Here is a 13,156-nt window from a genome sequence, read left to right as displayed (position 1 = left end):
TGTTGCCCTTCTGCTAATATGTCGCTTCGGGTACTATGTTGCTTTCAGATATAATGTCGCGTCGGATACAATGTAGCCTCAGATACTGTTAGGCTTTAGGATACTAGGTCGCTTCGGATACAATATCGCCAACGAATACAATGTTGCCTTGCATATAAAGTCGCCTCGGATACAATGCAGGCTTAGATGCTATGTTGCCTTCGGTTATAATGTCGCTTCGGATACTATGTTGCCTTCAAATATAATGTTGCCTCGGATACAATGTAGCCTCAGATACTGTTTTGCTCTCGGATATGAGGTCGCTTCGGATACTGTCGCCTTCGGATACATTGTCGCCTCAAATACAATGTTGGCTAGGATTTAAAGTCTCCTCGGATACAATGGTGCATCCGATACAATGTTACCTTCAGCTACAATGTCGCTTCGAATACAAAGTTACCTTCGGATATGATGTCTCCTCAGATATAATGTAACTTCGGATACTATTTTGCTTTCGGATATAAGGTCGCTTCGGATACTATGTCGCCTACAGATACAATGTTGCCTGGGTACAATTTTGGCTCGGATATATAGTCGCCTTGGATACATTGTAGCATTAGATACTATGTTGCTTTCGGCTACAATGTCGAATCAGATACTATGTTGCCCTCAGATATAATATCGCCCGATTGCAATGTAGCCTCGGATAATATTTTCTTTAGGGCACAAGGTCGCTTCGGATACTATGTCGCCTCGGATACAATGTCGCATCGAATAGAAAATCGCCTTGGATACACTGTACCCTCGGATACTATGTTGCCTTCGGTTACATTGTTGCTTCGGATACTATGTTGCTTTCGGATATAATGTCGCCTCGGATACAATGTAGCCTCGGATATTTTGTTTTCGAATACAAAGTCGCTTCGGATACTATGTCCCCTTCAGATACAATGTCGCCTCAAATACAATGTTGTCTAGGATTTAAAGTCGCCTCGGATACAATTTTGCCTCGAATACTATTTTGCTTTCGGATATAAGGTCGCTTCAGATACTATGTCGCCTACGAATGCAATGTCTCCTGGGTACAATGTTTGCTCGGATATAAAGTCGCCTCGGGTACAATGTAGCCGCAGATACTATGTTGCTTTCTGCTACAATGTCGCATCGAAAATTATGTTGCGTTCGGATATAATATCGCCTCGGTTACAATGTAGCCTCGGATAATATTTGTTTTCTTGTACTAGGTAGCTTCGGATACTATGTCTCATTCGGATACAATGTCGCCTCAGAGACAATGTTGCTTTGGATATAATGTAGCCTCAGATTCTATGTTGTCTTCGGCTACAATGTCGCGTCGGATACTTTGTTGCCTTCGAATATAATGTTGCCTTGAATACAGTGTAGCTTCGGATAATATTTTGCTTTCGGATACAAGGTTGCTTTAGATACTATGTCGCCTTCGGATACATTGTCGCCTCAGATAAAATGTTGCCTCGGAAAGCAGGCCGCCTTGCATACAACGTTGCCCTAACGCTACAATGTCGCTTCGGATACTATGTTGCCTTCGGATATAATGTCGCCTCGGATACAATGTAGCCTGAGATACTATTTTGCTTTCGGAACAACGTCGCTTCGGATACAATGTTGCCATCGGATACAATGTCGCCTAGGGTATAATGTTGCCTCGGATATAAAGTCGCGTCGAATACAATGTAGCCTCGGATACTATGTTTCCGTCGGCTACAATTTCGCTTCTAATACTGTTGCATTCGGATATAATCTTGCCCCGGATACAATGTTGCCTCTGATATAAATTCGCCTGGGATATAATGTTGCCGTTCGGCTACAACGTCTCTTCGGAAACTATGTTGCCTTCGGATATATTGTCGTCTCGGATACAATGTCGTCTCGGGTACAATGTTGTCTCGGATATGCAGTCGGCTCGGATATAATGGTGCCTCGGATACTATGTTGCCTTCGGCCGCAATGTCGCTTCGCTATGTTGGCTTCGGATATAAGGTCCCATTAGATACATGTAGCCTCAGATACTATTTTGCTTTCGGATTGAATTACGCTTCGGATACTATGTCTCCTACAGATACAATGTTGCCTAGATACAATGTTGGCTCGGATATAAAGTTGCCTCGGATACAATGTAGCCAGGGATTCTATGTTCCCTTCGGCTACAATGTCTCATCGGATATTATGTTGCCTTCGGATGTAATGTCGCCTCAGTTACAATGTAGCCTCGGATATAATGTTGCATCTGATATAAAGTCGCCTCTGATACAATGTTGCCCTCCGGCTACAATGTCGCTTCGGATACTATGTTGCCTTCGGATATAATGTCGTTTCGAATACAAAGTAGCCTCGGATACTATTTTTCTTTCGGATATAAGGTCGCTTCGGATACTATGTCGCCGTCGGATACAATGTCTCCTCGGTTACAATGTTGCCTCGGACACAATGTAGCTTCGGCTATAATGTCGCTTCGGATACTATGTTACCTTCGGATATAATGTCGCCTCGGATACAATGTAGCCGTGGATACTTTTTTGCATTCGGATACAAGGTCGCCCCGGATACTACGTCGCCTTCGGATAAAATGTTGCCCCGAATACAATGTTGCCTCAGATATAAAGTCATCTCAGACATGTGAAATATAAGAAAATAGTTCAACTTGCTAAAACTTATAATATACCTTTAGATATATCGATTAGATTTGACAGATGTGAAGTGTGTGCACAAACCAAGATCACTAGAAAACATTTTCGTTTGGTTTTTAGAAACACAACTTCCTGAGTTAATATATTCTGATCTCTGTGACTTTAAAAGTTTCACTACTAGCGGTGGTCGAAAGTATTTAATCACTTTTATAGAGGATTGTGCTATATGTAGAACATAGGAGGAGATTGTTGGGTATATAATATAACCCATATATGTTCTAATATAAGCCCAATAAGATAATGGACCGGTGTAGTGGGCCTACATGGGCTAGAGTCCATTACCTGTCATTAACCCTAGTGTATCACTATATATTGGGGCTGGAGGCTACAAACTTGGTATTCCAAACTAAATACCTTGGGTGTAATGCTTCAATCAACCTTTTGCTTGACCTAATTCCTCTAACAAGATACATCAGGGTTTTTAGAGGGAGAAATGGCTATATAATGTACTCATTATTTTGGAAGAGAACCCGTGTGCGATTTGAAAACAAAAGATTAAGACAAATGTTTGCATATCCATTCGTTGGATTGCCACTCTATATTTATAATGAATGGGGTGTTCTATACATGGAAGAGTACAACATGTCATATCTCATGACAGTAGGATTTCATGATTACAATCAATCAATATAAGGAAGAACATAAAATACAAAGAATGAATAAAATATTCTCTTTCCCAACATGGCATTAATTGGAAAGGCATTCCTTCTTTGGCTAGTCAAGGGTGACATCATCAATCCTTATCTTCTTATGTTGAAGATATCTTCCTTCTTGGGCTGCTGCAGAATGGAAGATTTCATGATTCAGCATGATGTCATGATGCCTTGACTATATAGAAGGTATGTCGTGGTTATCTTGAAGGAGATACGTTAACACCCTCCCGCAAGCTGGACGGGGCGGTAGAGACGTTCAGCTTGTCACGTAGCCATTGAAACCGTTTGATGGACAAACCCTTTGTAAAACTATCGGCTAGTTGATCGGCACTATTGACGAAAAGCACTCTAAGAGCCCCACGAGCAGCCCGCTCTCTAACAAAGTGATAATCAACTTCGATATGCTTGGTTCGGGCATGTAAGACAGGATTGGCAACAAGATAAGTAGCACTCACATTGTCACAGTATAGTAGCGGAGGGTGCTTGATAAAGAGACCTATGTCACGCAGTAGATATTGCAACCAACATAAGTCGGTAGTAGTAGTGGCAAGAGCTCGGTATTCCGCCTCCGCTGACGAACGGGAGACAGTGGGTTGTTTACGAGAGCTCCAAAGTATGAGATTAGGACCAAGATAGATACAACTACCGGATGTAGAGCGACGATTACCAGGACATCCTGCCCAATCCGCATCAGAATAAGCAATCATGGCCGTAGAGGGAGAGGCCCGAAAGAAAAGTCCATGACCAATAGTACCCTTAAGATAACGCAAGATGCGCTTAACTGCGTCCATGTGGACGTGGTTGGTTGATGCATAAACTGGCAAACCTGATTTACTACGTAAGAAAGATCAGGTCGGGTCATGGTTAAATATTGTAATGCACCGACAATGCTGCGATATGTGGTAGGATCTGGGAGAAGTTCCCCTTCCAATGTCGATAGTTTAGTTCCTGAGGCCATAGGTGTTGCAACTGGTTTAGCACCAAGCATTGAAGTTCGTTGTAGAAGATCCAATGCATATTTCTTTTGGGACAACACAAGTGTAGAGGGAGAGCGGGTGACCTCCATCCCAAGAAAGAAGTGTAGAGAGCACAGATCTTTCATATTGAAGTTTAAGGCCAAGAAGTTTATCAAAGTGGTGATACCTGTTTCATTACCCGTGATGATCATATCATCAACATATAGAAGTTAGAAGATACAGCCAGTCAATGTATGTCTGGTGAATAGAGAAGGATCAGAGCGACTACAAAAAAATCCATGCTCACGCAAAACTGAGCTGAAACGTTGGAACCAAGCTCGTGTGGCCTGTTTTAGGCCATAGATTGCTTTTCGTAGGCGACATACATAATCAGGGTGTATGGAGTCGACAAATCTTGGCGGTTGTTGCATATAGACCTCTTCTTGAAGGGTTCCATGGAGAAATGCATTATGTACATCGAGTTGACGGAGTGACCATTGGTGGGAGCATGCAAGTGCAAGGATTAGGCGAATGGTGGGAGCCTTAACCACTGGACTGGAAGTATCCTCAAAATCTAATCCATGCTGTTGGTGAAATCCCGTTGCCGCTAAGCGAGCTTTGTATCGTTCCTCAGAACCGTCAGCATTGCATTTGGTTTTGTAAACCCATTTACATCCGACAAGATTGGCCCGGTTTGGTGGGGGAACAAGAACCCATGTTTGATTCTTTATTAGGGCATTGAATTCATCTTGCATAGCTAAACGCCAATGGGAATCTTTAACAGCTTGTGAGAAACAAGTGGGATCGGTGGAAGGGGAAAGTAGGTGAAGCAAAGTGGAATAGGATGCTTGGTAGCAAGGAGAGCCTTAGGTTTTCTAATTCCATCTTTCAATCTTGTTATCATTGGGTGAGTGGAACCGTGGGAAGGTGGAGCCAGTCCAGTGGGAGGTTCAGGTAGGGGATCAGGAAGGGAGGCTTTGGGCAGACCTTCTTGATCTGCAGTGGGGAGAGGTTCAGAGGGAACCACCTGAGACAATGAGTCGAAGGAAGCAGAATCAATGGGTGATAATGAAGGAGCTGTGGCAGGCACAGGGTTGGAAGGAGAGGATGGACTATGGAGTGGGCCAAGCGGTGGAAACCATTGAAGAATAGTGGTGTTGTTGGTCGGTGGAATGGACGAGGAGAAAGGAACTGAAAAGGGAAATTTAGTTTCATCAAATGCAACATGACGGGATATATACAGGCGCCCAGTTGTGGGATCAAGGCACTTGTATCCTTTGTGGTGAGCCCCATAACCAAGGAATATACATTGGCGAGTTTTAAAATCCATCTTAGTTTTGTTATAGGGAACAAGTTAGGGATAACAAGCACACCCGAACGTACGAAGATGATCATATGAGGGTGGTTTGCCAAAAAGTTTCTCATAGGTAGAAATTCCTCCAAGAACTGAAGTTGGTAACCGATTAATGAGATAGACACTAGCTTGGAATGCTTCGACCCAAAAGGACTGTGGGAGGGAGGTTGGCTTGATGCAATAAGGTAAGTCCCATTTCTACAATGTGACGATGTTTGCGCTCAGCCACACCGTTTTGTTGGGGTGTGAAAGGACAATACCTGCGATGAGCAATGCCAAAAGAGTCTAGAAAAGAAGTGAAAATTTTCCCAGTGTACTCCCCTCCACCATCACACTGAAAAGCTCGTATTGGCTTTTGGAGAACGAGTTCAACATTTCGTTTAAAATGAATAAAGCATTTAAGTACATCACTTTTATGGACTAAAGGGTATAGCCAAGTGAAACGAGAAATATCATCAACAAGAACCATGTAAAATCGAAAACCATCATTAGATACAGTAGGTGCCGGACCTTATAAGTCCGACCTTATGATAGAATTCTAATCTTTTCATGCTATTTATCTGTACCTTCATGTGTGTCTACTGTTATTGGATTTTGTAAAGATTTTGTGTTTATTTTATTTTTTTACCTTTTTTATGATTTAAAGAGATATGCGGATTGGAAATTGATATGTAGATCTGGATTTTGGGGGTTGGTCAGTTTTGGTTTTAAGAAGTTGGAATTGGAAGGTCTGCTTTTCCGTCATAAAAAAAATCGATGGTCTCTGCTTCCTCCCGCCCGACGTAAGAATGAACTTTTCTTTTTTCGATAGCTTTCACCAAGACTTCGGCGATGACCTCGATGACCCACCACTAATAAGGCTTTCCAAAAGGGCAAAAATATTTTCTCCCAATTTTTCATCTATTATGTTTTCTCCCTTTTGATTTTGTGGCTCATTGCAGAAACCAGTATGAAAAAACAGAATTCCATTCATGAAGACAATTTTCTGAAGAGGCACACATGGGCTGATTTCTTGGTTAACCTCACCTTTTGTTGTTTCTTAGCTCTTGGTTGATTTTCATCAGTTGCATATATTGAACCAGTGTGTTTTGGAAGATGAATTTGCTCATTGTATATACGTGGTTGTTAATTTTCTAATGATTGTTCTCATTGGTATATGGACAGCTTTAAAACCTCTATACAAGTGAGTTGATCTCTAGTGAGTTTCTTCTTTTCAAGTTTTATTGTTAATGTATTAGTTATAGAAAGTGAATGAATATGTCTATTTTTATTTGTGGTCTATTTTCTTTTGACATTTTTATAAAGCAGACGTCAAAATTCTTTTTTTTTCATAGTTGAACCTTTATTCTAGCAATCACATCAATTTTTTTGTCTTTTATATATTCAGGATTTATCAGTAAAAGCAACACCCATCTGTAGAAAAACGTAGGTGAAAAGAGTGAGTGGTAATAAGAAGAGACTAAAAAGATAGCTTTTCCTTTTCCTTTTTTGGGTATTCTATATCCTTCCTTTGGGTGTTTTGTTAGTATCACCCTTTCGGCTTGGGGATTTTTTTAGTTTCATTTTACTAAAAGAAGGGCATTTAAGATTAGGTATCATTTTGGGTGTTCTTTCGCATCCCTTTGCTGCCCAAAGAGGAGTGGCTTTCCAGCATATGGTAACATTGTGGCAAAAAAGATATACAATATTTAAGTGCAATTATTTTCTTCTCAAATCTTTATAAATAGTTAAATGCAATCACATTATGTTCACAATGTTACTTACAAAATATAATTTATACCAAGGTAGCAAGGTTCTTACAAAATAGTATTTGATTTTAGCAGAGCAAATATTTTCTGCTCAGTTTTTTAAATGTTTAATGCGGCTATATTTTCTTTAAAATTTGGCACACTAATGGCTATCATTTGGTGAGGGTATTATGTGAAATGAAGGCAGTTCATGTTCCATATGATTTTGGCCATTCTTGCTGATATTTCACGATAAATCAATACAATCCTCTCTCCCCCAATAAGCAAATCCTCTCTCTCAAGCCGAAACTAAGTACAATCCTCTATTTTGAACAATATTTAACGCCTAATTTTTATATTATCTACTATTTTAGTGATGGCTCTGCAATGTAATTTAGTAGTATAAGACAATTTTGCGTTGTAGGAACTTTATACATCATTCTCCCTTTAGGGTTCCTCAAAGAATACCTAAAATCTTTATCTTATCAATTCGATGTCCCTTCTTAATGCCAGCTAAGACCATATAGTGTGTCTTCTTTGTTTTGAAAATGACCAACACAAGTGGTAATGCGGGCTTCTATTTTTTTAGATATCTAAGAAGTTAATATCAAGACTCCTTTATTTTGATGATTGCACTCCTTGGGCCCCCGTTTGAGTTGGATTTTGAGTACCAATTTTGAGTCCAAAACTTCTTTTGGATTTTCTTATGATAGTGACTCCAAGATCTTCGAGTATTTTTCAGGACTCCATCGCTTTTTTGGATGAAACCTTCTGTTGACATTTTTCCTTTTCGCTGTATTTGTATAAGATAATCTTCATTTTTTGAAAGTATAATATTTCATAAATCGAGGTTATAGTAACTTTTGGAAGTTTGTATATGTAGGAAATTTATAATGCTTTTTGTATGAAGATATATTGTTCATTCGCTTCCTTTGATTCTTTGTTTTTTTTTTTTTTTTTTTTTTTTTCCGTTCCCATGCAACACACGGCTCTACTACAAGTACAGTAAGTAAAATAGCAGAATGTGATTAAACTGCAATGACATGCATATCTAGAAAATAAAGCCACTGAACCAACCCTGTTTGGATTGCAAGAAATTGAATAGTTTGGAATGTAAAATTTTATAAAATTTTCAAATCAACAAAAAAATAAATTGAACCACCTAATTTTTAATGAGAGGGGTCTTATATTTATGATCATATCCCTCTAAATTAACTAAAATATCATGTTGTTTTACTCTAAATAGTGGAAAGGGAAATTTTTAAATAGAATTTTTTCCATTGAAATGTTTTTCTTACAATCCAATCCAGCATATGGTCATGAAACAGATGTGTTGAAATTTTTTGGGATCACGAAATATTTCGTGGATGAGTGATCCATTCATGAAATATGGCAAGGAGGATCCTCTCTCTCTCTCTCTCTCTCTCTCTCTCTCCACCAAAGCGATTAAAGCATATTTTTCGAACAAAGACGCTTAAGTAGATTAGATTACAATATTCCATCATTATCTCTTTCCATAGTCTGCTTGATCTCTTTCTATGTTTATCATGTATGTGCTCAATATAAGCACACCTTGAGCTCTATTGTAAATCATCCAACATTAGTGAAAATCTCCAAAATTCTTCATGGTATCAAAGCAAGAAGATCCAATCCGGACCTGACCACAATAGTGTTGATTTCGTTCTCCGGCGGACGGCCGACGGCAGTGTTGATTTCGTTCTCAGGCGGACGGCCGCTATAGCCGTCGGCCATCCGCCCGGTCTCGTTCGATCTCATTGATTTTTCTTTAACTTTAATTCAATCATTGCTTTATTTCTTTATTTTCTCCTGCATCCCAAAACACCATCAGCCCTTGTTGCCCTCAACAATTTTTCTTTGAATCCCAAACCCAGAAGAGCATGCCCACCTATTCTCTGTCTTAGAGGGCCGAGTGTTGCAAAAAAAAAAAAAAAAAAAAAGGGGGAAACAATTGATAGGACTGCCTCTCATGGCATAATCTCTTCCTTCAAGTCCATCTTTCCCCGCCACCATCATTGCAAACCCTCAATTTTTTTTTTGAGAAATGATGATATGATGCATGTGAAAAGAGAAGGGGATAGAAATCATTTAGATGCTAAAAAAATAATTTGTAACTTCCCACAGAAATGAGTGGGTTTGAGTCGTTTGACGGCCGGTATTTTCACTCACAGATTTTATGCAATAAACCTTGATTTGGTGATGGCACCCCCTTCCCTTATCATTTACCTTGTTCCAATCCATATGATTTTGATAGTGGCACCTATTCCAATTCCTTTTCTTTTTCTACTTCTCTCTTGCCTTATCATATGCAAAAAATGCATACCCCCATATTTGATATGCATACATCCTCTTGATAAAAATAAAAAATAAAAAAAATTCCTTCCAATGTCCCAATTTTTCTTTTGCACACTTTCGTATTTGCCGCAAGCCATTAATTGCCACCAATTTCTTCTTTTTTTTTACTCTTCTTTGTTGCCCATTCTGACATTTGTCCATGGTCCGACATTGGTCCATCGTGACCTATTTCTTGCCCATTCCGGCATTGGTCCATAAGGACCCATTTCTTGCCCATATCAACATTGGTACATAGTGACCCATTTCTTGCGCATTCTGGCATTGGTCCATAGTGACCCTTTTCTTGCCAATTCTGGCATCGGTCCATAATGACCCACCATTTCTTACCCATTCTGGCATCAGTCCATAGTGACCCACCCTTTTCTTGCCCATTCCGGCGTCGGTCCATAGTGACCCACCATTTCTTGCCCATTCCGGCATTGGTCCGTAGTGACTCATTATTACTCGCCCATCGAGGCTTGAGTCTTCTCTAGGATCTATGATCCATTGGCTTTTATAAGCCCTCTTGGCGGCATATCAACAAGCGGCGTTTCATCAACAACATTAGGATATTATAACATCAAGGGATATTCATCATCAAAATTCATCAGCGTGCTCAAATCATAGGATTCTATTTTCCTATGGGAATTTCAAGTGAAGGTTTTTATTTTTCATATTGGGGATTTTTATTGTAATCAAATGTATATCGATTTTCAATCCATATACGTTTGGGGGGGCATGTTAGAATATGTGAAATCCACCGTTGGATTAAGTGTAGATCTCACTGTTAGATCTTCTTGTGGGAGATTAGGCAAGTTGGTTAATGAGGCAACCCACTAGAATAGGCAGCTAGATTTAATTAGTAAGTAGATTAGATTAGAATATTCCATCATTATCTCTTTCCATAGTCTGCTTGATCTCTTTCTATGTTTATCATGTATGTGCTCAATCCATTTCAAAAAATCATGTATGTGCTCAATATAAGCACACCTAGAGCTCTATTGTAAATCATATGGCTGCAACTCGGGTCGGGCGGGTCGGGTTTTGGAGAACCCAACCCAACCCGAGAAATATCTCAGGTCGGGTCGGGTCGGGTTTTTTTTCAGAAAACCCACGATTCCCAAACCCGGCCCTACCCATGATAAATCTCGGGTCGGGTCGGGTTTTTTCACGTTGACGCAATTTTTTAAGGAAAATTCTTGTTTGGCAAGGCAACTCAACTCATAGAAGCAGAAATTACACTCACATTACACTTGAATCAAACAATGATGTAATTACACTTGAATCAAACAATGCTGTAATCAACAATGTTGTAATTACAATCAAACAATGCTGAATCAAACACTTGAATCAACTACACTCACATACAATAACAGTGGGGTGTGGGTTTTCACTTTTAACTTTTAACTAACAATAGAAAAAAAATGTACACACTATAACTTATGTAACTCGGGTCGGGACCCTTCAAACCAGGCTCGACCCGAGATTCATGCGGGCTTTTGAATGCTGAACCCGGCTCGACCCGAAACCCATGAAACCTGAACCCAACCCAAGCTATTTTCAGGTCGGGTCGATGCGGGTCAGCTAAAACCCGGCTCGAGTTGCAGCCCTAGTAAATCATCCAACATTAGTGAAAATCTCCAAAAAAGAAAGAATTTTAACTAAAAACTAGAATGGGTGTTGTTATTATACGAGGGGTAGGCTGTTTCACTAAAGATTATTAAATTTTTATTTTACCGGGAATTTTTTTCCCATCATAGTCCGGTCAACCAAACATGGGATTTTTATTTTACCGGGATACTTCCAGAGAGTTTTTTTTTCCCACCACCAATCTTCCAGGAAGTTTTTTGTTCCACAAAAGTCCCAAGAATTTTTTTTTTTGGAAGAACTGAGTTTCAGCCTTGAGTTCCCACCCATTTGTTAAGAAACAAGTCGATTTTGTCTTAAAAAAAGATGGTTCGTCTAATCTAACAGAAAATGCATAAAAAAAAGAAAAAAAAGATCCTCCATTTTCCTTGAATTGTCTCCATAGATTCAAGTGAGAATCAAAATGGAGAATCCTGATTTACCCAATGTGAGAGAAGAGCATAGTGGCTTTCCTTAAATTGTTACCTTAGATTCAGTAATCAAAATGGCGAATCCTGATTTCCCTAATGTGAGAGGCGATGGAGAACAAGAGAGTTGAGGTGGCGAGTGAGGAGAGTGGGCGAAAATAAAAACTTAATTCTAAACAAGGATTTTTTTTTCCTCTGATTTCTGGCCCCATGTTACCTCACCCTCAAATCTCTCTCTCTCTCACTAGCCCTCTATGCCCATGTTTGTTTAGCCACTTGCTCACCCTCTTCTCACTCATGCACTCTTAATTATTTCCTCCCATCCTCCTTGCTCATCTCCCAGCAGTGGATAAACTAATATTCCACGGATTTTTTTTTATTGCTCCCAAACATGGTCTAGGTAAACAACTACTCCATGGAATTTTTTAATTTTTTTTTCATGTTTGCCAATCTTGCCCATCCTTGGGGGTTCTTTGGTTCAACCCCAGCTTTCCTATAAAAAAGACATTTATTATTTTACACCACAAGAATGAGACAGAAGAAGAGAATAGATTTTGAGTGTTGAATTTATTTGCTACCACATGAATCATATCAACGGCCTCCATTGCCATCAGCTTCTTACCAGCTGAAAAAAATGAACAAAGATAAATGGCCATCTTCAAGAAGAACGCAAAAAAACAAATTTACCTCCCCTCCATGAATCTCCTCTCCTTTCTGTCCATACTACTATTCTGCTCAACATATCCTTTCCCTCTTCCTCCATAGATTTGCGCCAGATACAAAAGCACAATTCAAGATATTTGGATACACTTTTCTTCAAAATAAAATTATAACGCTAGCGTCATAAGCCTGATTCTCAAACAAAACCTTCAGCTCCAATCCGCTTATTAACTGGAACCGGAAATTTTTCGGTTTTCATCAAACAAATCACCTTGAAACCATCAAGGGATCTCAATCCAACATTAGTGAAAATCTCCTAAATTCTTCATGGTATCAAAGCAAGAAGATCCAATCTGGACCTGACCACAATAGTGTTGATTTCGTTCTCCGGCGGACGGCCACTATAGCCGTCGGCCATCCGCCCGGTCTCGTTCGATCTCATTGATTTTTCTTTAACTTTAATTCAATCATTGCTTTATTTCTTTATTTTATCCTGCATCCCAAAATACCATCAGCCCTTGTTGGCCTGAACAATTCTTCTTTGAATCCCAAACCCAGAAGAGCATGCCCACCTATTCTCTGTCTTAGAGGGCCGAGTGTTGCAAAAAAAAAAAAAAGGGGGAAACAATTGATAGGACTGCCTCTCATGGCATAATCTCTTCCTTCAAGTCCATCTTTCCCCGCCACCATCATTG

Source organism: Tasmannia lanceolata, unplaced genomic scaffold, assembly GCF_043159265.1.
Source record: "Tasmannia lanceolata isolate RefF3 unplaced genomic scaffold, GAP_Taslan_0.1 ptg000007l, whole genome shotgun sequence".
NCBI classification, from domain to species: Eukaryota; Viridiplantae; Streptophyta; class Magnoliopsida; order Canellales; family Winteraceae; genus Tasmannia; species Tasmannia lanceolata.
Note: the sequence above shows the minus strand (reverse complement) of the source record.